The sequence below is a fragment of the Aethalodelphis obliquidens genome, unplaced genomic scaffold, assembly GCF_003676395.1.
Source record: "Aethalodelphis obliquidens isolate GAN/ISIS:26980383/991018 unplaced genomic scaffold, ASM367639v1 scaffold28, whole genome shotgun sequence".
Lineage (NCBI taxonomy): Eukaryota > Metazoa > Chordata > Mammalia > Artiodactyla > Delphinidae > Aethalodelphis > Aethalodelphis obliquidens.
In genome coordinates this window covers 13,628,592-13,648,612 of record NW_020837972.1, presented here as the reverse complement: position 1 = coordinate 13,648,612, position 20,021 = coordinate 13,628,592, and the positions used below count along the sequence as shown (strand labels likewise).

General features: G+C 46.3%; 1 protein-coding gene and 1 non-coding gene across 4 annotated transcripts in view; one reads left to right on the top strand and one right to left on the bottom strand.

Annotated features, from left to right (window-relative positions):
- SUDS3 (SIN3A corepressor complex component SDS3) overlaps positions 1 to 20,021 on the bottom strand; it is a 301,932-nt gene that overhangs the window by 167,156 nt on the left and 114,755 nt on the right. The window lies entirely within an intron of this gene.
- On the top strand, positions 11,986 to 12,057 carry TRNAG-UCC (transfer RNA glycine (anticodon UCC)). The gene has a single exon. It is a non-coding gene; the product is annotated as a tRNA-Gly (tRNA).

Sequence of the window (20,021 nt, the reverse complement as noted above, 5' to 3'; positions counted from 1 at the left end):
AGGTTTTTAGTACATTTTCCCTAAAATCTACATTGTGACTTTTTTTTAGTTGTGTTATGAAGGTTGGGACACAGCCCTAGTGGTTGGTTAACAGTAGCAAGAAGCAGAAGACATGAGGTCATCGAGGGATCATTCTCTGCTGGAGTGAGAGGATGACAGGAAGGTTCAGTTTAACAAAATTTTGCCCAGTACCTACTATGGGCCAGGCATCAGATGAAGAAACCAGTACATAGCACGATGTCTAGCACACAATAGGTATTCAAAAACCCTCACTGAAATAAGGAAGGGAAGGAGGGGAGGAAGGAAGGAAAGAGAGAGGGAGGAAGGGAGGGAGGGAGGGAGGGAGGGAGGAAGTCTGCCCATGTCCTCAGGAGAATATGGACTCATAAATATATCATTGCAGTAGCACAGAGGAGGGGGCACCTAACTTGGCCTGAAGAAGAAGTCACACCAAACGGAAGTAACAACAAATGCAGAGGCATTTTCACATCCAATTATCTACCCTATGAAGTAGGCAGAGGGCATGTCATTCTGTCCAGTACACAGATGAGGAAACTGGGGTTCAGAGTTACATTTCTTGTTCAAGGTCACATATCCAACAAGTGGTAACCCAGAAATGGGACTCATGCTTCCTGACTTCTAATCCAAGGCTTGTTCCCAATAAATGAATTAATATTTATTGCTACAGGCAATGCTGCAGCCCTTCAGAGATCCCAAGAATGGAGCCACCTTCTCTCTCATCAAAGCAGCACCCTAGGATAGTGGTCAAGAGCTCGGACTCTGGAGTCAGACTGCCACTTACTAGATGTATGATCTCGAGATCATTATTTCATCTGTCTGAACCTCAGTTTTAAATACACTCTGGTAAAAGAGTGTAATAACACAAACCCTTAGTAGACCTCTCATCTTTTATCTCTCCTTTCCAGGACTCAGTTCCCCTCTTCTGGTAAGAATATGCACATTTTTCTTTTGGAGAATCACCACTCCCTCATTCTCAGTCCATATGTTTCAGATTAAGTTAATCACATCCCCAGCTCCAGATGTGGGCACATGACCAAGGCCTAGCCAATCAGAGTATTCCATCCCTGAGCACATGACCAAAGCCTGGCCACTCAGAGTATTCCACCCCAGGCCACAGTGATTGGTTCACAAATTAACATAGGACCCAAGTTGGTCCAATGAGACACCATTATGGTATGAACCACTTGAAAAAAGAATCTCTCTTCCCAATGGGTTTGCTGAACTGGTCACTGGCACCCCTGTAACTGCTAGACAGCCAACCTGCCATCACTGAAGGGAAAGGAACAGAGAAGCTGATGAGAGTGAAGCCAACACAGAAGAAAGCACAGCAGAAAGATGGACAGAAACCAGTGACATTATTTAAACTCCTGGATCCAGGCTGTGCATAATTCCCCCTTGACTTTGCCATTTCGTGAGCCAAAAAGTTACTTTCCCCTCAAGTCAGGTTGCCTTGGGTTTCTATGACTGCTGGATGTGATGACACGAGATAATGCTCGTGGGGCACTCAGCACAGAGCCTCGCACGTAGCAGGTGCTCAATAAATGACTCCTGCTATTTTATCATCCCTGGACTGAACCAACTCATCTCCCTCAAAATAATTAGCAGAGCGGTGGCCATGACCCTGAGGAGGGAGCTACTGACTTGGCCTGTGCAGCCACTTACTTCTCCCTCACTGCCTCTCAGCCCCCTGTGCAGAAAGCCCCAATGCCAGACGGCTTGGGAAGATGGTGACAGATGAAAGCTGGTGCAGCAAAGGTGGTGGCAGCTCCTGATGGACAGAGGGGCCATTGGAAGGGTGAGAGATGGGCAGAGAGGAGGCAATTAGGGACTACATGAGCCTGAGGCACTTCTGGACCTCCAGACCTCCAGCTGCTGGCGAGTCAACCTTGGCATGGGCAGGTACCCGAGGCTCTCTGGACCCAGCAACCTCATGCCAACCTCACCCATCTAGCAGGGGCCTAAGGTCACCCCTCTGGCTTCCCTGCTGCCTGTGCTCCATGCTGAGTCACCTCCTCACTTGTTTCTAAACAGTGAGGTCTCAGCATGTTGCTGAGGACTGTTCGGGGCGCTGTGATGATGGCTACGGTCAGTGGCAGAAAAACAACAGAGGTGCTGGGGGCTGCTTGGTTTCTCCTCCTCGATCCTGACCAGGATGAAAAACGATTTCATCTGTCCATCTTTTCACAGGTACCCATTCTTTCCCTTGCCCTTGCCTCCTCTCCTTCATGCCTCCTTCACCCGCTTCTGCTCCAGACAACTGTGACTGTGCCCCACTACAGTGGGCCCTAGATCCCCTTGCATCCCTTCTACCACTCCTGTACACCCCAGAGCTTCTGTGCGGTGTGCTGCCGAAGCCCCACACCTGTGACCTTCAGAGCACTGTCCTTGAGCTGCTGTTGCTGTGTCCCCCATTTAGAGGTCCAGAAGTCCCTGGGAATTCACACCCAGGGAAGCCCATGGCCAGTGGCTAGTCCATGGGTACCAACACCCAGTTCCTATGACCAAGGTTAGTCATTCTCCAAGGTTTAATTTATATTCCAAAGCTCCCCATAGGATCAGGTTAAGGCTGGGGCTTCACCTCAAATCCCACCCTTACTTGACTTCCTCCCCTTTCCTCACTCCCTTACCAGTACCTCCTATAAGCATTTCTTAATAAATTACACACAAATCCTCATCTCTAGTCTGCTTCTGGGAGAACATACCTGTCTGCTACCCATTCCCCTTCTTCTAGTAAAAGAATGTAGATTTTCCTTTGGATGAACTGCCCTCTCCCAGTCTTAGGCCCTGTGGTTTGTTTAAAACTGATGACCTCACATCCCAGCTTGAGGGAGAGACATGCCCCAGACTCGGACAATCAACTGATTTTGTTCACCCATGACCTCAGTGATTGCTTCAAGGATGGGCACATAATTCAAGTTGGTCCAGTGGGACTCAACACCATAGATTTTGCTATAACTATAGGGAAAAAGAAGGTCTTGTTCCACTAGGTTTGTGTGTAAGTCTTGAGCTACTGGGCACTATCTTGCCACCAGGAGGAGAGGGCCCTCCTGGGAGTGAAGCCAACACAAATGAAAGCAGAGCTGAGAGGAGTTTGGAATGGGACCAGGTCAAGATCTCGTATGAGCACCTGGATCCAGCTGTACCTGAAGACCTAACTGATGGATTTTAAGTTTTTGAGGCTTCAGAGTCTCAATCTGTACCCCATACTGCATTAGTAATAACATTCATTTACTAGGCACTGTGCTAAGTACTTTCTACACATCATTCCTTTTTTTTTTTTTTTTTTTTTTTTTGCGGTACGTGGGCCTCTCACTGTTGTGGCCTCTCCCATTGCAGAGCACAGGCTCCAGACACACAGGCTCAGTGAGCCCACTCCGCGGCATGTGGGATCTTCCCGGACCGGGGCACGAACCCGTGTCCCTTGCATCGGCAGGCGGACTCTCAACCACTGCGCCACCAGGGAAGCCCTACACATCATTTCTAATCCTCACAAGACTGCTGCAGACATTATCATCTCCCATCTACAGAAGCAGAAATTGAGGTCCAGAAAAGTACATCTGTCCCAAAGTCACACAGCTGTCATGTGGCAGAGCTGGACTTGAATCCAGGTGTGCACAGCCTCTCTACCAAGTCAGTGTTCAATCAAAGCTATTTGATTTAAATCAACTTAACTTTTCAAACTCTCCAAAACAATTATGTGGGACATGGATAGAGTAAGTTTGGACTACCTAACAGTGGAGGTCATCGTCTTCACAGAACTCTGCTAGCAATTTCTGCTCTAAAAACATCTCCCCGAACATTCCTCACAGGGCCCACACGTCTGCCCTTGACGTTGATCCTTTCCTTGACTCTCAAATGCTTTTTGCTCTCCACACAACCCCGATGAAATAGGAGCCATTTTTATCCCCATTCTTCAGATGAGGACACTGGGGCTCAGGGAGGTGAAGTCACTTGTTCCAAGTCACACAGGGACTTTAGTAGAAATGAAGACCCTGGAGAAAATAGACTCAGTGGGACTGTGTCTTCATCCCATTCAAGCTCACAGAAAAGGAAACAGTAAATGCTTGCTGAATGCATGAATGAATGAATGAATGAATGAACGATGGGATGGAAGGAAAAGCAAACAACTAGTTTCCTACTTTCAATATTTTTTAGAAGGTGAGAGATGGTCTTGACGAGAAATAATCCTTCCGATCTATAGTTTCTTTACTTGAAACTCTAAGGAAAGGGACAGGGGACTGGCTTGGTATGGGAACCAAGAGAATTAGGATCTGACTGTGCCTTTATTTCCACAACATCCCATTTAGTAATGCAATGGAGAAACCAAAGGCCTTGGAGATAAATCCAGGGTCAAATCCATAGTCTACCAATTATTAGCTGTGTGACCTTGAGCCAGTCACTTAGCCTCTCTGAGCCATTTTTCTCATCCATAAAAGAGGACAATTCACAGATGCCCCTCCAAGGGTTGATAAGATGCACAGAGTAGAAATTCATTAAATACCAGCTCCTTTAGCATTTCTCTTTATTCTCCCATAACTCTGTTCTCCCACATTTAAGACAGAGATGACTGTAGCCCCTACCGTTTGAAGAGAATTGATTAGTTGCCAAAGCCCTTTCACACAATAGTCACGAGCTGCCTCCCTGGGGAACTGGAGGCTTAAATGGGACATATGAAATGCTTTGCAGGCCTTGGAAGAAAAGGGACAAGAGAATCCAGAGGGTTATTATTAGACATGGAAACGGGAGAGCAGGAACCCACACACGCCTCTCGTATAATCAAACTGACATTGAGGTTTACAGTGCATTGAACACTGCGTTCCAGTCCCGGGAGCTAAAAATGGAAATCTGTGAAAACAGCAGCTGGGTTAAAAAGGGAGCAGGCCCAGAGTGCACTGAGCGGGCTCCCACAGGCCAGAGAGCAGAAAGGACGCTGGGCCTTCACCGCCTAAGCTGCGGCAGCAGCAGGCCCATGCTGGCTGGGACACGCGCTCCACCTGCCATGGACCTCCAAGTGGGCCATGACCTTGCAGGATTCCTGGAAATAGACAAATCAGAGCTACAGCCTGTCCTTGGGCAAGACACTTCACCACTCTGGGCCTCAGTTTCCCCATCTGCAAAGTAGAGATATCACGAGGGCTGTTATGAGGATTTAATTAGTTAATATGTGAAAGAGCTTCGCAGAGTGACTGGTGCATAGTAACCTTCAATAACCATTAGCTTATATTCTGTGGGCCTTGTTTGTCCTACCTCTTAGTCTTCACTTATGCCGTGTTCCCCACCTGAATCATCCCCTCCCCACAACCTCACTTATTTCTTCCTAACTAAATCCTATCCATCCTACAAGCCTAAGTTCAAATTCCATTTTCTGGTAAAGCTACACATGTGCTGGGAGACTCATGCATTCATTCACTCATTCGTGGGGCACCACTGTGTGCCGGCAGCTGTCCTAGGTGCTGAGTCCACAGCCATGAACAAAACAGCAGAAGTCCCTGCCCTGGTGAACCTCCATTTTACTGCCTATTTAGTTGTATTATGGTTGTTCCAATTATATTACCATAACTACATAACAATGAACATTTTTAAGTGTCCCTGAACATTTTAGAATCAGTTCATGTACTATGAGAATCCCTGCACTGGTGCTTCAGATACACAAATCTTCCTGTGAAACAGGCTGCTGAACTGCTGCAGGGCGGGGTGGGCCCCATTCCTCTCCAGGGAACACTCAGCTGGTCACTTTTCTGGTGGAAAGAAAAAAAAAAGGCTGGCTGCCTTGAGTCGAGAAACCAGGCACCCATACCTCACATTTCTCTCCCCATTTATCCTAAATAACACCGGATTATGCTAAAATAATCCTTTGTACAAATGTGCCTCTCTGGTGGCGCAGTGGTTGAGAGTCTGCCTGCCGATGCAGGGGACACGGGTTCGTGCCCCGGTCCGGGAAGATCCCACATGCCGCGGAGCGGCTAGGCCCGTGAGCCGTGGCCACTGAGCCTGAGCGTCCGGAGCCTGTGCTCCGCAACGGGAGAAGCCACAGCAGTGAGAGGCCCGCGTACCGCAAAAAAAAAAAAATGTGCCTCTCTGCCGGCATGTCCCCTGTTACACCATACCTCGGATGACATTTCAGCAGCCTGATCAGCCATGTCCACATCTCTCCCCAGAGAGCAAGAGGCTGCTTTCAGAGTCTGGCAGTGCCTGGCATGCTTGTGTGTCCTCAGACGGAACTGGCCTCGGGGACCTGAGGGCAGATGTTCTAAATGAACAGCACCCAACTGCTGGCAATCATCTTGGTCTTTTCTAACCCACAGACCCTGTAATACCTGGGGGAAAGGAGTCCACAGCGAGACTCTCAGCCCTGCAGGAGGGAAGGCTGGGAGGCCCCAGATCTGCTGACAGATGCAGACAGTGTCAGAGCCAGTGACCCTCAAGCCTCCTCAAGGGGACATTCTCCATCCTCCCACCCAGCATAACAGAAGCCATGCAACGAACTGGGAGTCAGAAGATCCAATCTCCCATGTAACACAGTGGCCACTAACCATGGAAAAGTCATTAGCCTTCCTGAACCTTGCTCTACCTGTCTATAAAGTGGGGACCAAAAAAATCCCCCTTAATCTTACAGGTTTCCCTGAGAGGAAATGAAATAATGGTTGTGGTAGTGTCTTGTGATCACTTTCTACTAAGTATGTGACCAATACTCCCTGTACCTCAGTTTCATCACCTGCAACATGGGTTTACCAGGAGAACATTCCTCAGAGTTTTGCTGCAAAATAAGTGAATGAGGTCAATCAGAAACAAAAGTTTAGGGAAGGATTAAGGAGGGTGACCAACCATCCTGGTTTGCCCACATCTGACCTGAGCAGTTGGTTCTTGGGATGGAAAATCCCCAGCAAACCAGGACGAGCTGGTCACTGCAGGAGTCAATGACTTAATGCAGTGTCTGGCACCTAGTAAGGTCCAATTGGCATTAATTAGCTCAGTGAGTAAGGCTGATGCTCAAACCAATGAGCTCAGAATCTAGAAGGTCCCAGATGGTTTTAATGAGCAGCCAGTGCCTGAAGGGGGGTAAAAAACCCCTCTCCACCACATTCTCAATCCTGCCTACAGACGGGAGTCACTCTGAGTGCTTTTGGAAACTCTCCATGCAGGGCCCCCATGCCCCAAGGTAACGGAATCAGAAGCTCTGGTGTGCGGCTTGGCATCGTTATTTTTTTTTTACTTGAAGTACAGTTGATTTACAGTATTATATTAGTTTCAGGTGTACAACATAGTGATTCGATATTTTTATAGGTTATACTACATTTAAAGTTATTACAAAATATTGGCTCTATTCCCTGTGCTGTATATTACATCCTTGTATCTTATTTATTTTATGCCTAGTGATTTGTACCTCTTAATCCCTTTCCTCTATCTTGCCACCCACCCCTTTCCCCACTGGTAACCACTAGTTTGTTCTCTGATTCAAAAGGATACATGCACCCCAATGTTCATAGCAGCATCATTCACAACAGCCAAGATATGGAAGCAACCTAAGTGCCCATCAACAGATGAATGGATAAAGAAGATGTGATACACACACACACAACACACACACACACACACACACACACACACACACACACACACACACACAGAGAGAGAGAGAGAGAGGAATATTACTCAGCTATAAAAAAGAATGAAATTTCATCATCTGCAACAACATCGATGGACCTGGAGGGTACTGTGCTTAGTGAAGTGAGTCAGAGGGAGAAAGACAAATACTGTATGTTTTCATTAATATGTGGAATCTAAAAAAATTAAACAAACACATGAATACAACAAAACAGAAACAGTGCACAAACACTGGCACTGTTATTTTTGACGAGTTCCTGCATGTATCTAATGAGCAGGCAGCAATGAGGACCCCTGCTCTAAAGCAAAGCAGGCTCCCACCCAAGGGAAGTGCATCCTTGCACACATACTGGGTGACTTTCGGGGGCCAGTCATTTAATCAAGGTTGTTATGAGGATTAAAGAAGAGAAAGCAACCTGAGAAGAAGCTCAGTAAGTGATAGGCTTATTATTATTTTAATTAATTAATTAGTTTATTTATTCATGGCTGCATTGGGTCTTCGTTGCTGCACGCGGGCTTTCTCTAGTTGCGGCGAGCGGGGGCTACTCTTCGTTGAGGTACACGGGCTTCTCATTGAGCTGGCTTCTCTTGTTGCAGAGCACGGGCTCAGTAGTTGTGGCGCACAGGCTTAGTTGCTCTGCGGCATGTGGGATCTTCCCAGACCAGGGCTCGAACCCGTGTCTTCTGCATTGGCGGGCGGATTCTTAACCACTGTACCATCAGGGAAGCCCGGTAGGCTTATTATTATTCATTTAATCAGCATAATGAGATGGTTAAGAGCCCAGACTCTAGAGCCTGCCTAGATTCCAATCCCAGCCCTGCCACTTTCTGAGTATGGAGATATGAGAAAGTGACCTGCCTCTCAGTACCCCAGTGTCCTCATCTGTAGAATAAAGATGTGGATTTTTGTCTCATGGGGTTGTTATGAGAATTAAAGGAGTGAAGCTGGAAGCATCAAATAAGAGCTGAGTAATCGAGGTAAGGCATATTATTATTCCTCAGCACACATTAACGAACCCACTTTGCAGATGAAAATAAAATTGAGGCTTACACAGTTTGTCCAAGTTCACAGCTACTGAGCATTGGGGCCAGCAGCTGCCAGATCAGACCACCTGCTTCTGTCACCCTTCCACAGAGTTCACCACCCTGGCTATGCGCCTTCCCTTGCCTGGCCCCATGTCTCCCCCTGTGTATTTCTCACCATTCTCACAATTTCAGTTTCTAGGCCTGCAGCCACAGGCAGACATGCAATACTAATCACCAAAATGAGTTCTGAGTCAAAGAAACAAACATAAACAGGGTCCCTGCATCCAGGTGAGTTTTCCAGGTGAGAATCTCAGAGCCTGACAATCCTGCCACTTTCCTCTCTTCTGTCAAGAATCCAGACGCTGTGGATACTTGATGACAGCACATGCCAGGCCTGGTCTAAAGGTCTATTAAATGGCCCATGACTTACTTAATACTCACAGCAACCGATGAAGTAGGTACTGTTATGATCTCCATTTCACAGATGAGGAAACTGAGGCTCACGGAGAACTAAGAACCTTGCTCAAGGAACCCAGGGGGTCTGGCTACACAGCTGTGCTCTTAAACATGTCCTGCCTCCACAGGCAGCCGAAGATCAGTCCTCGGTGGAGTGGGAGGCAAGAATGCAGGTCAAAAATACACTAGGGCTTGTCCTAGTATTTGGATTTTTGTTTGCTTTTTTGTTTATGTTATTTTTGTTTTGCTTTGTTTTTCTAGCTCCATAAAGAAAGCCTGGGGCCAAGAGGAAAAGGAACAAGAAGTAGTTTTCAACACAACATAAAGAAGAGCTTTCCAACCATCAGAACTCCCTTAAAAAGAAAGATTGCCACAGCCATTAAAAAGCATGTTGGAATTATTAGCATGGTTAGCTCCAGGGAGGTCGTGACAGAGAGGGGTGGAGTAACCCCAAAGAGCCAGTTAAAACTTCTAGATGCCCTGGGCTCTGGGAAGATTATATGATCCAATGTTTTAAATCCAGAAAATAAGCGTAAGGAATGCCAACAAATCCTCTCCTTGAAATATCAAATTCTTTGTCCCAAAAAGATAAATGGGTGGGGAGAACCCCCTTAGACTGCTCTCTGGATAATCTATCAGGAGAGAGTGGGGAGAGTTTTATTTTCTATTCCACAGACTTCTCCAGTATTTGACTTTGAGACCACTTTTGCAGACAAAATAATATTAAAATTATTTTAAATGGTCTGAAAGAGTATTTATGATGGGGGAATATTCGTGATGTCATGCTAAGTGAAAAATAACAAAAAAATTTCACAATGTAACCTTTTTTCTCTCTGTTTATTTTTAGGTACCTAAACATTAACAGTAAGTGGTGCGTGATAGTATTACGGGTGGTTTTTATTTCTCCTTTATGCTTTCCAATAGTTATTTGTATTGTTTTCTACAATTCACATGTATCAGCTGTATGATAAGAAAAAATAAAGGTGTTTTTGAAAAGGAGATGATCCTTGCCCAGGACTGAGCTTCCATGGTTAGAAAGTTTCAAGCAGAGCCAGGGAACAGGGGGCCAGGGGGTTTCAGCTTGGGGTAAAGGTCAGAGATTTGAGCTCAAAGAATCCTTGATGCTGGGATTCTAAGGTTTGTAAAACCTGAACAGCCAAGCTAATGGTCGGTGCACTGATCAAAAACTGGGACAACAAGAGGAATCTAGAAAATGAAAAAGATGTCGAGTTTGATATGATCTCAGACACATTCATACAAGTGGAGGTTGTAAACCTGGGAATCATGGAAAAGGTCAGAGTTGGAAAGTTAAATGTGGGAATTTCATGCTTCAAAGTGATCAGTGAATCCTGACAGAGAGAAAGATCCTCAGGAAAACAGTCTTACCCAGGATTTCTCAGCCTTGTTGCACCTTAGAATCACCTGAGCCAAATAAATCAGAATCGCTGGTCATGGGGCCTGGGCATCAGCACTTTTAATTAATAGACTTCATTTTTTAAATTATTTCAATTTTTAAAATTAATTTATTATTTATTTATTTTTGGCTGTGTTGGGTCTTCGTTGCTGCACGCGGGCTTTCTCTAGTTGCGGCAAGTGGGGGCTACTCTTTGTTGCTGTGCGTGGGCTTCTCATTGTGGTGGCTTCTCTTGTTGCGGAGCACGGGCTCTAGGAGCGCAGGTTTCAGTAGTTGTGGCACGTGGGCTCAGTAGTTGTGGCTCACGGGCTCTAGAGCACAGGCTCATCAGTTGTGGCGCACAGGCTTAGTTGCTCCGCGACACGTGGGATCTTCCCGGACCAAGGCTCAAACCCGTGTCCTCTGAATTGGCAGGTGGATTCTTAACCACTGAGACACCAGGGAAGCCCAGTAGACTTCATTCTTGAGAGCAGTTGTAAGTTCACAGCAAAATCAAGCAAAAAGTACAGAGAGTGCCATGTGCCACCTTCCCCACCACGCGCAGAATCACCTCACCACCACCACCCCCTACAGGAGTGGCTCACTGGTTACAGTGATGAACCTACAGTGACACATCGTTATCACCCAAAGCCCACAGTTTACATCAGGGTTCACTCTGGTGTTGTACATTCTAGTTTTGACAAATGTACAATGACAGGTATCCACCGCTGTAGTATCAATTAGGATAGTTTCTCTGCCCTAAAAATCCTCTGTGGGGACTTCCCTGGTGGCATAGTGGTTAAGAATCCACCTGCCGGGTGGGAGTGAGGGAGATGCAAGAGGGAAGAGATATGGGGATATACGTATATGTATAGCTGATTCACTTTGTTATAAAGCAACAAACTAACACACCATTGTAAAGCAATTATACTCCAGTAAAGAAAAAGAAAAAAAAGACAATATCACATTTAAAAAAAAAAAAAAAAGAATCCACCTGCCAATGGAGGGGACAGGGGTTTGACCCCTGGTCCGGGAAGATCCCACATGCCGCAGAGCAACTAAGCCCATGCACCACAACTACTGAGCCTGCGCTCTACAGCCCAAGAGCCACAACTACTGAGCCCGCGTGCCACAGCTACTGAAGCCCGCATGCCTAGAACCCGTGCTCCACAACAAGAGGAGCCACCGCAAAGAGAAGCCCGTGCACCGCAACAAGAGTAGCCCCCGCTCGCCGCAACTAGAGAAAGCCCACATGCAGCAACAAAGATCCAACGCAGCCAAAAATTAATTAATTAATTAAAAATAATTCTCTGTGGACACCAGCATTTTTTAGAAACTCCCCAGGTGAGTCTAAGGTACAGCCAGGCTTGAGAACCACTGCTGTAGCTAGCAAGAAGCGAGTTAATAAGCATTTAAATCTTGAAGAGAACTTGCTCTTGGAAGAGTGGAAGAAGTGAGTTTTGAAAGAGAAAGATGAGGGGAATTCCCTGGCAGTCCAGTGGTTAGGACTCAGCACTTCCACTGCTGGGGCCCGGGTTCAATCCCTGGTCAGGGAACTAAGACCCCACAAGCCACGCAGCGTGGGAAAAAAAAAAGATGAATAAAGAAAGGTTATTGAGATAACAGAACAGTGTCATGAAAAGTAGAGAAAGGACGGATTTTTTAAAGGAGAAGATGGAACATCCTGCAGGAGTGAAGAAAACTGAGAAATGTGGAGAAGGAGAATAGATAATGTTTTTGCAAGATCTTTGGTGGCCTCTGAAAGTTCAGATTCAACAGACTATGTGGGTCGGGTAGGGTGTGGAAGCAAACTTGCAGGGCGTTGGCATTGAGTGAGTGGTGAAATGGAGGCTGCAAATATTTTTTAAGAAGAATGGGAATAAGGCAGCCAAATAGGAGAGCAAGTCCAAGGAAGGGGTCTTTTTTTAAGAGTGTATATATACTATCTATCTATCTAATCTAGCTATCTATGTGTATATATATGTGTGTGTGTATATACACACACACACACACACACACATACATATACACATACACACAAATTTGCAGGCAAAGAAAAAATCTGTGAAGAGGCAGAGATCAAAGGTCCTAGAAAAAAAGGAAGTTTGGGGGTGAGACCTTGAAAGGCAGTGCCTAGAGGTGGGATGAAGGACAGAGGTGGGTTTGCTTGTAGGAGAAAAAAAAAAAAATTCTTCTACCTCCAAGGCTTGAAGGACAGAAATAAATGGTGGTGAGGACATGTGTAAAGGTAAAAAGGTCACCTGAAGGACTTCAGGTGTGAAGGCACCAACCTCTGAAGCAAAGTAGAAGCCAAGGTCACCTACTGGGACTTCAGAAGACAGAAGAGGGGACTTTGGGACTTGAGGAAAGTTGGGAAAAAGAAAGGAAGAACTCTTGGAAGGACTTCGATAGACCTTAGTACAATGCCTGGCACAAGTTAAGTGCTTAATACTTAGTTAGCTAGTTAGTTACTTTTAAGAGGAGATGATGTGGTTTTCTAAAGTGGATATCTTCACAAAAGGACTACAGAGGGATGGGGAAGATACCCTTTTAAGAGCTCTTATCACATACAAGGTTAATTTCCTCATCAGTTCTGTTGCAGATTCTATCTTTTCTCAGGAAATGAGGGCCCATGCCACACCTCCTTGACCCACCTCAGATTTCAGCCGCATCTATGGGGGATAAGGCCATGTCCACTGACAACATCACACATCAAATGCCCCCTTGACTCTCTGGTTTTCTGCCTCAAAGCCACAGGAACAGCCTTCACAGGTGCCTTCTAGAAGTACAGAGTGGTGCATGCCCCCAGGGGCAACCCTCAACCAACGCGAGACAGACGGCAGCAGGCATATATGTCCTGTCCTTTGGGGGGACAGTTTTGAAGTGCATTCTCCATGGTTCCTCCGAAGGTTGCCTACAATGTTGGCCTGCTCAGTAATGCACCTCTTTGTCCTCCCCTGTCTCACCTCCCCATTCCCTCATCTTGCTTCCTGAGTTGTTTCCTGAATACACTACCTACACCTACACCCAAGTCCTTGTCTCAGGCCCTGCTTTTGAATGAACGCCAACCAGAACACTCATGTTTCACTACACCGTGGAGCCCCATGAGGACTTTGTTGGACTCTGCTGTACCACCAAGGTGCTCCTTCAGGACTGAAGGATTACTCCCCCAACTGCTGAGTTCCTACAAGGATTGCCTCAGCTGGAAAGAGCTGTTTCACCCAAGGTCACTGCTGCCCACATCCAATGACTGCCTCTCATCCCTGACCTGGGACAGCCCTAAAGGGACACCCAGTTTCAGAAGCCCCCAGCAGGTTGGCTGAGTCTTCCATTCAGACTGTACCACAGCCCAACTGCCCCCTCTACCCAATCCTGCTTCGTCCCTTCCCTCATCAGATGTTGATCCCAAAGCGCTCCCTACTTAACCTGCTGCATGTTCATGCTCTCCCTCAGAGTCCATGTCCAGGGAAATTTCTCTGAGACACTTCTAGAGTGCTGCATTCTCAGTGCTTATACGATGCCGGGCTCATAAACACTCAGTATACACTTACAGAACTGATTGATTGATTGACTAGAAGGTGGGGGAGCTCTCTATGGAAACTACCAAGAGAAGCCCACCTTCCACCTGCTGTCAGCATCTCCTGCCATTTTGAGGTCCGGCCACATCACTGCTAAGTAATTTCTCCCAGTGGCCTGAATGTGGGGGAAGCATTTCACAGTTGACCTCTCATGAACCTTTTACCTTCTCCCGGCCACAAACTCAAGGCTGCAAAAGCCAACCTAGTCCATGAACATCTCAAACCAGGAGAAATAAAATCTCTGTTGCACTTGACCTCTTGCTCTTGATTCAGAGAGTATTTAGAAGAGAGTCCAGGTGTGGGTCCAGAAGATGAAATGCAACTGCAAAATGTACCTGGGGCCAGAAGAAGTGTGGAGCTGTAAATAAACCACTTCCCTGGCTGCAATAAACCATTTCCCCGGACCTAGGTCTCTCCATATATGATGAACTGTCCAAAAAGAATGATTCTAAGACTCTCTCCAGTTGATCCTAGATCTCTCCATATATGATGAACTGTCCAAGGTTGGGAACTGACTGTATTCTGGTTCCTGCCTATTGAAAAGGATTTGGCTCAACCGGCCCCTCAGCCCAGCAGCAGGGATCTGGGAGGCTAATGATGGGATTCAGAAGCCTGACCTTTGCGGCAGCACCTGCTTGGGATAAGGCCACAGCACGCTGGCCACAGAGGCAGCAGCAGCCAACAGCTCTGTCCAAATGCTGAAGAACTTCCTGGCTCTGGGTAATGAAGCCATGGTGTTGTCTTCTTCTAGAAAGTATGCCTGTACGTAAGCATCAAGCCTTTGACCAGCAATTCCTTTTCTAAAAATGTACCCTGATGATGAATTACCTACCCGGATGTTCATCAGAGCACTTTCTAAAATAATGGTGAAGGGCTAGACACAACCTAAGTGTGTCCATCTGAAGGGGATTTGTTTTATAAATTATGGTCCAACATACCAGGGAATATAGTAATTAAAAATAATGTTATGGTATACAATTATATTTGTTGGCATGTGATGACATGCCTAATGTATTGTTAAATAAAAAGTCAGTGCATCAGACATAAAAAACAAACTTACGGGTTACCAAAGGGGAGGGACGGGATAAATTGGGAGTTTGGGATTAGCAGATACAAACTACTAAATATAAAGTAGAGAAACAACGAAGTCTTACTGTATAGCACAGGGAAATACATTCAATATCTTGTAATAAACTATAATGGAAAAGAATCTGAAAAAGGATATATATATATATATATATACAACTGAATCACTTTGCAGTACACCAGAAACTAACACAACATTGTAAGTCAACTATACTTCAATAAAAAAAATTCTTTTAAAGTCAGTGTGTGCAGTATGCTTCCACTGGAAGGAAGGGAGGGAGGAGGAAGGGAAGGAAGAGGAGGTGGAAGAGGAAGATGACAGGAAAAAAGTGACGTGGTTCAAATCTGATATCTTAAATTGTCCCATGGAAAGTGGTCAGAGTCCTCCTGGAGTCCCAAGACGCAGAAAGTGATCTCAAAGCCATTTCTTTAAGGGCCCACTTTTTTTTTAAGTCAGGAAGGACAGCAGGAACAAAGGAAGAAAGAATGATGTAGCGAATCAACAACCAGCGGCCCCTGCTTTCTACTCTGAGATCTGCCACCAAACAGCTTCCTGACCTGGGCCTGTTTCCCCAACAGGGGGTGGGGTGAGCCTGAGTGATTGCAAAGGTTCCTTCCAAGTTTGACACTTCTGACTAAAGAATGATTCTAGGACTTCCCTGGTGGCGCAGTGGTTAAGAATCCGCCTGCCAGTGCAGGGGACATGGGTTCGAGCCCCGGTCCGGGAGGATCCCACATGCCACGGAGCAACTAGGCCTGTGCGCCACAACTACTGAGCCCTGGCACCACAACTACTGAAGCCCATGCACCTAGAGCCCGTGCTCCGCAACAAGAGAAGCCACTGCAATGAGAAGTCCGTGCACTGCAACGAACAGTGGCCCCAGCTGGCCGCAACTAGAGAAAGCCTGCGCACAGCAACAAAGACCCAAAGCAGCCCAAAATAAATAAGTAAATAAATAAATTTATTAAAAAAAAAAAAAAAAAAGAATGATTCTAAGACTCTCTCCAGTTGATCCTAGATCTCCCTTTGCCTCTTCTCAGGTCCTGGTTGCCTCTACTGATATCCCCTAACTATGCTGAACTCTCTTAAGAGCAGGGAGGAGCAGACATGCTTTATGGCTTCTCTCTTGCCCCACAAACCTCAACTGAGAAGGAGCCCATAATTTGGTAGCACAGGTCTAGAAGGACATATTTGTTTCAAGTGCCCCTGCCTTCCATAGTCACAGCTGATTGGGCGAGAGCTGGACACATGACCCCAAAAAAGCCAGTCCCTTTTTTTCTGGCCAATGACCAATTAGATCCTCGTTCTTTCTTTCTTTCCCCTCCCTTCTCTTCTTTCTTTTCTCTCTCTGTTTCTCACTCTCTGTCATGTCTGTGATGGACGATGAAGTTACCAAGTCATATAGAGCAGTCATGGCTGGCAGTCATGTTGAGTCATGGATAGGCAGAGAAGGCCAAGCAGGAGAAAGAGGATCTAGAAACAGAAGAGAGAACGTGTTCACCCTGGGAAACCAGAGGGCTGCTCTGTTCCTAGTGGTTTCCAAGTTCTGGTCTGCACAAGGCCGGCTGTATTTCGTTTCATGTGTCCCTGAGATTCTCAAGTACATCCCTTCCCTGAGCTCGCCAAAATAGTTTCTGTTTCTTACAATGAACAGCCTCTAAGTAAAAATCAATGACTGTGTGTACGTCATACTTTGTTCTACATCTCTTGCACTTTCTAAGGGTCTGGTATATATTTCAAATGTCGGTAACATATTAATAATTAATAATAACAGGTAACATTTATTGAGCACTTAGTACATGCCTAATACTCGCCAAACACATTCAATGGATTGTCATTTAAACCTCACACTAAACCTATGATGGTTACAAGTCGTCCCCATCTAACAAAGGGAGTAAATGAAGCTCAAAGAAATTGAGTCCAGGTTTCTCAACCGCGGCCTTATCGACATTTGGGGCCAGACCCTTCTTTGCTGTGCGGGCCGACCTGTGCACTGCAGGATATTTAGCAGCACCCTGGCCTCCACCCACTAGATGCCAGTAGTAGCTTTGTTGCCAGAGCTGCTCCAAGTCTTCGCTCAACCCTCACCGTTAGCAGGAGTTAACAGAAATGTTTAACTTCAAGGGTCCAGCGATAAGAAAGCAAACTATAAACAAACGAACGAAAAGACAGATGGAACCAGCTGGCACCAAGATGGTGACAAATCTGACCTCCAACAGACCCTGAGTCTCATTATACATTGATTTTACTACATTAGCATAGTAAATGACACAACTACCAGCAGCCCTGACCAGACATCAGGACCAAAAAGGATAAAAAGGGGTCGAGACCCCACTCCCTTGAAAAAGCACTGACCCTTCCCTGTAGACTAATGCGTATGCCACCTCATCATTAGCCTCACCCCTCCCTGCGTCTTTACTCGGTAAAATTAAATCCCTCTCGCCAGGTGGGCAAGACGTCCATCTGTGAACTTAGTTCCCGCTTCTCCATTCTTTGGCCACTGAATAAAGCTAGCGCTGTGTTGATCTCAGCTTTGGTTTCCTTACTGGCTGCTCAAACCCGAATGGAAAAAGACCCCTTGCCCGCTAAGGTAGAGAGCCTCAGCCAGGCTAGGGCCCAAGCAGGGTCTATATGACTTAATTTGGTAACAGCTTCACCTTCCCCCATTTGTAACAACCAAAGGTATCTCCAAATGCCCACTGGGGTACAGAATCACCCCTGATTGAGAACCACTGGTTAAGTGACCCCCTGCAGTCGCACAGCTAGCAAGGAGTGAGCTGGGATTCCAATCCAGACTGTATATGCTGGAGACAAAGCTCTTTACCACTACACTGACTGCTTCTGATTTGAAATGATTTTTTAAAGATATGGGAAATATCTATGACCTAAAATTAAGTGAAAAAATCTGGACCCCAAATTACATGATCTCATTTAGATAAAATCATAGGAAAAAATACTGCAAAATGTTAACCGCAATTTGGTGGGATATGGGTTGACTGCCCTTACTGATACTTTTCTGTATTTTCCCAGAATTCCAAAATGGGCACTTATGACTTTCATAATTAGAAACAATTAATAAATATTAAAAATTATATTAAATCCCACTTATCAAAAGGAATTAGCAAAGCACATATGAAAAGGGCTTGGTGACTTTTGCATCTACTGCACTTTATTTATATGTGGCCAAGCCCCATGAACAGTCACACAGTGGCACCCCACACTCAACAAGAGCCAGACTGGTTCGCTGCATTTCCTAATAAGCCTGGTCTGTGTTCAGACGAAGAGCAATCATCCAGTTCTCCCCACCTCCTCCTTTCAAATACAGGACTCTGAACACTGAACAGACAAGAATTCAGTCATTTTTCCAGAAAAAAACTAAGGAGCAATGGGGAAATTTGTTCCTCTCCATTTTCAGGGAAAAGAATCGTGCTTCCCAGGGAATATGCCACCCAGATGAAATTAAACATCATTCAAAACTCCATTCTCCTTCCACACACACTGACACACCCATAAGGACACCAACGTCCTACATCAGCTAGTGTGGGTTTGTAGTCTGACTTTGCATGAGGTGTTATGTGCAAGCTTGGGGTCTGGATGCCTTCCCAGCACCCAATGGAAATGGTATCTTTTTTTTTAATTAATTTATTTATTTGGGAAATGGTATCTTTTAAAGGAAGAAGAACAAAGCGATGGTTTTAGAGTCATACACATTTGGATTTGCATCAGAGCTCATACACACGCACACACATACACACACACACATTCTACCTGTGTGACCTTGGATTCCAGTTCAAGGTGGTGACATAGGAGGACCTGAATTCGCCTCCTCCCACAGACACCAAATCTGCAGTTATATATGAACAACTTCCTCTGGGAAGAAAAAAAAAACTAAAAACTGGCAGAGCAACTCCTGTGCACCAGCGAAGGAAAGAAGGCCCACATCAAGGCAGGTAGGAGAGGCTGCAGTACAGCATCACCATGAACCCCACCCTCAGCGCGACAACCCAGAATCGGGAGGGAACTCAAAACCCGGAGTTTCTCCCTAAGGAGGGAAGGTTTGAATCCTACATCGGGAGCCCCAACTTTTAAGACTTGCACTTGAGAGACAAACCCCCAAAACATCTAGCTTTGAAAACCAATGGGGCTCACGTCCACGAGACCCACAAGGCTAAAACGAACTGGGAAACAGTGCTTAATGGGCTCCTGCAAGGACTCACTTGCCCCAGGGCCCAGCACAGAGGCAGCTGGTCAAGAGGTGCCCAGACTTTAGGTGAACGAGGCTCATTTGCTAATCTTAAAGTGTCAACCTGAGGGGCACGCGTCCAGGGGCCTGCAGGCTGGTGGGTACCATCATCACACGCCCTCCGCCTCGCTCTAGCCAGCATCTCCCAGATGGGAGATTTTACACGCATCTGGCGCCCTGGTTTTTGACGCCACTACCCAAGGGATGCCCTTTGATCACTGGGCTCTGCAGGACAGAGGGGCTTGCGATCCATAGACTGTTGTTGGCAGGCGACCACCCCCAGGGCACTGCATGGATAGCTGACTGAAATACACTCCCAGACTTTCTGAGAAGGAGGTGTATTTGCTTATCCAGGAGCATCTGCCTGAGTGGCAGGCCTCTGGTGTGGCACAAAACTAGGAGCCTACAGAGGGGCTCTCAGGGAGCAGTGGACATAATCTTTGCACTCGCCCTCTGCCTCGCTCCAGCTCACTGGTGTCTCCCAGAAAGGAGCCTATGCCCTTGTCTGGCACCACAAGTTTTACAGCTGCTGCCAGGGGGCACTTCCACATCACTTGGCTCTGGTGACCAATGGGGCTTACACACATGGGTCCCACAGGACTGTATGTACTC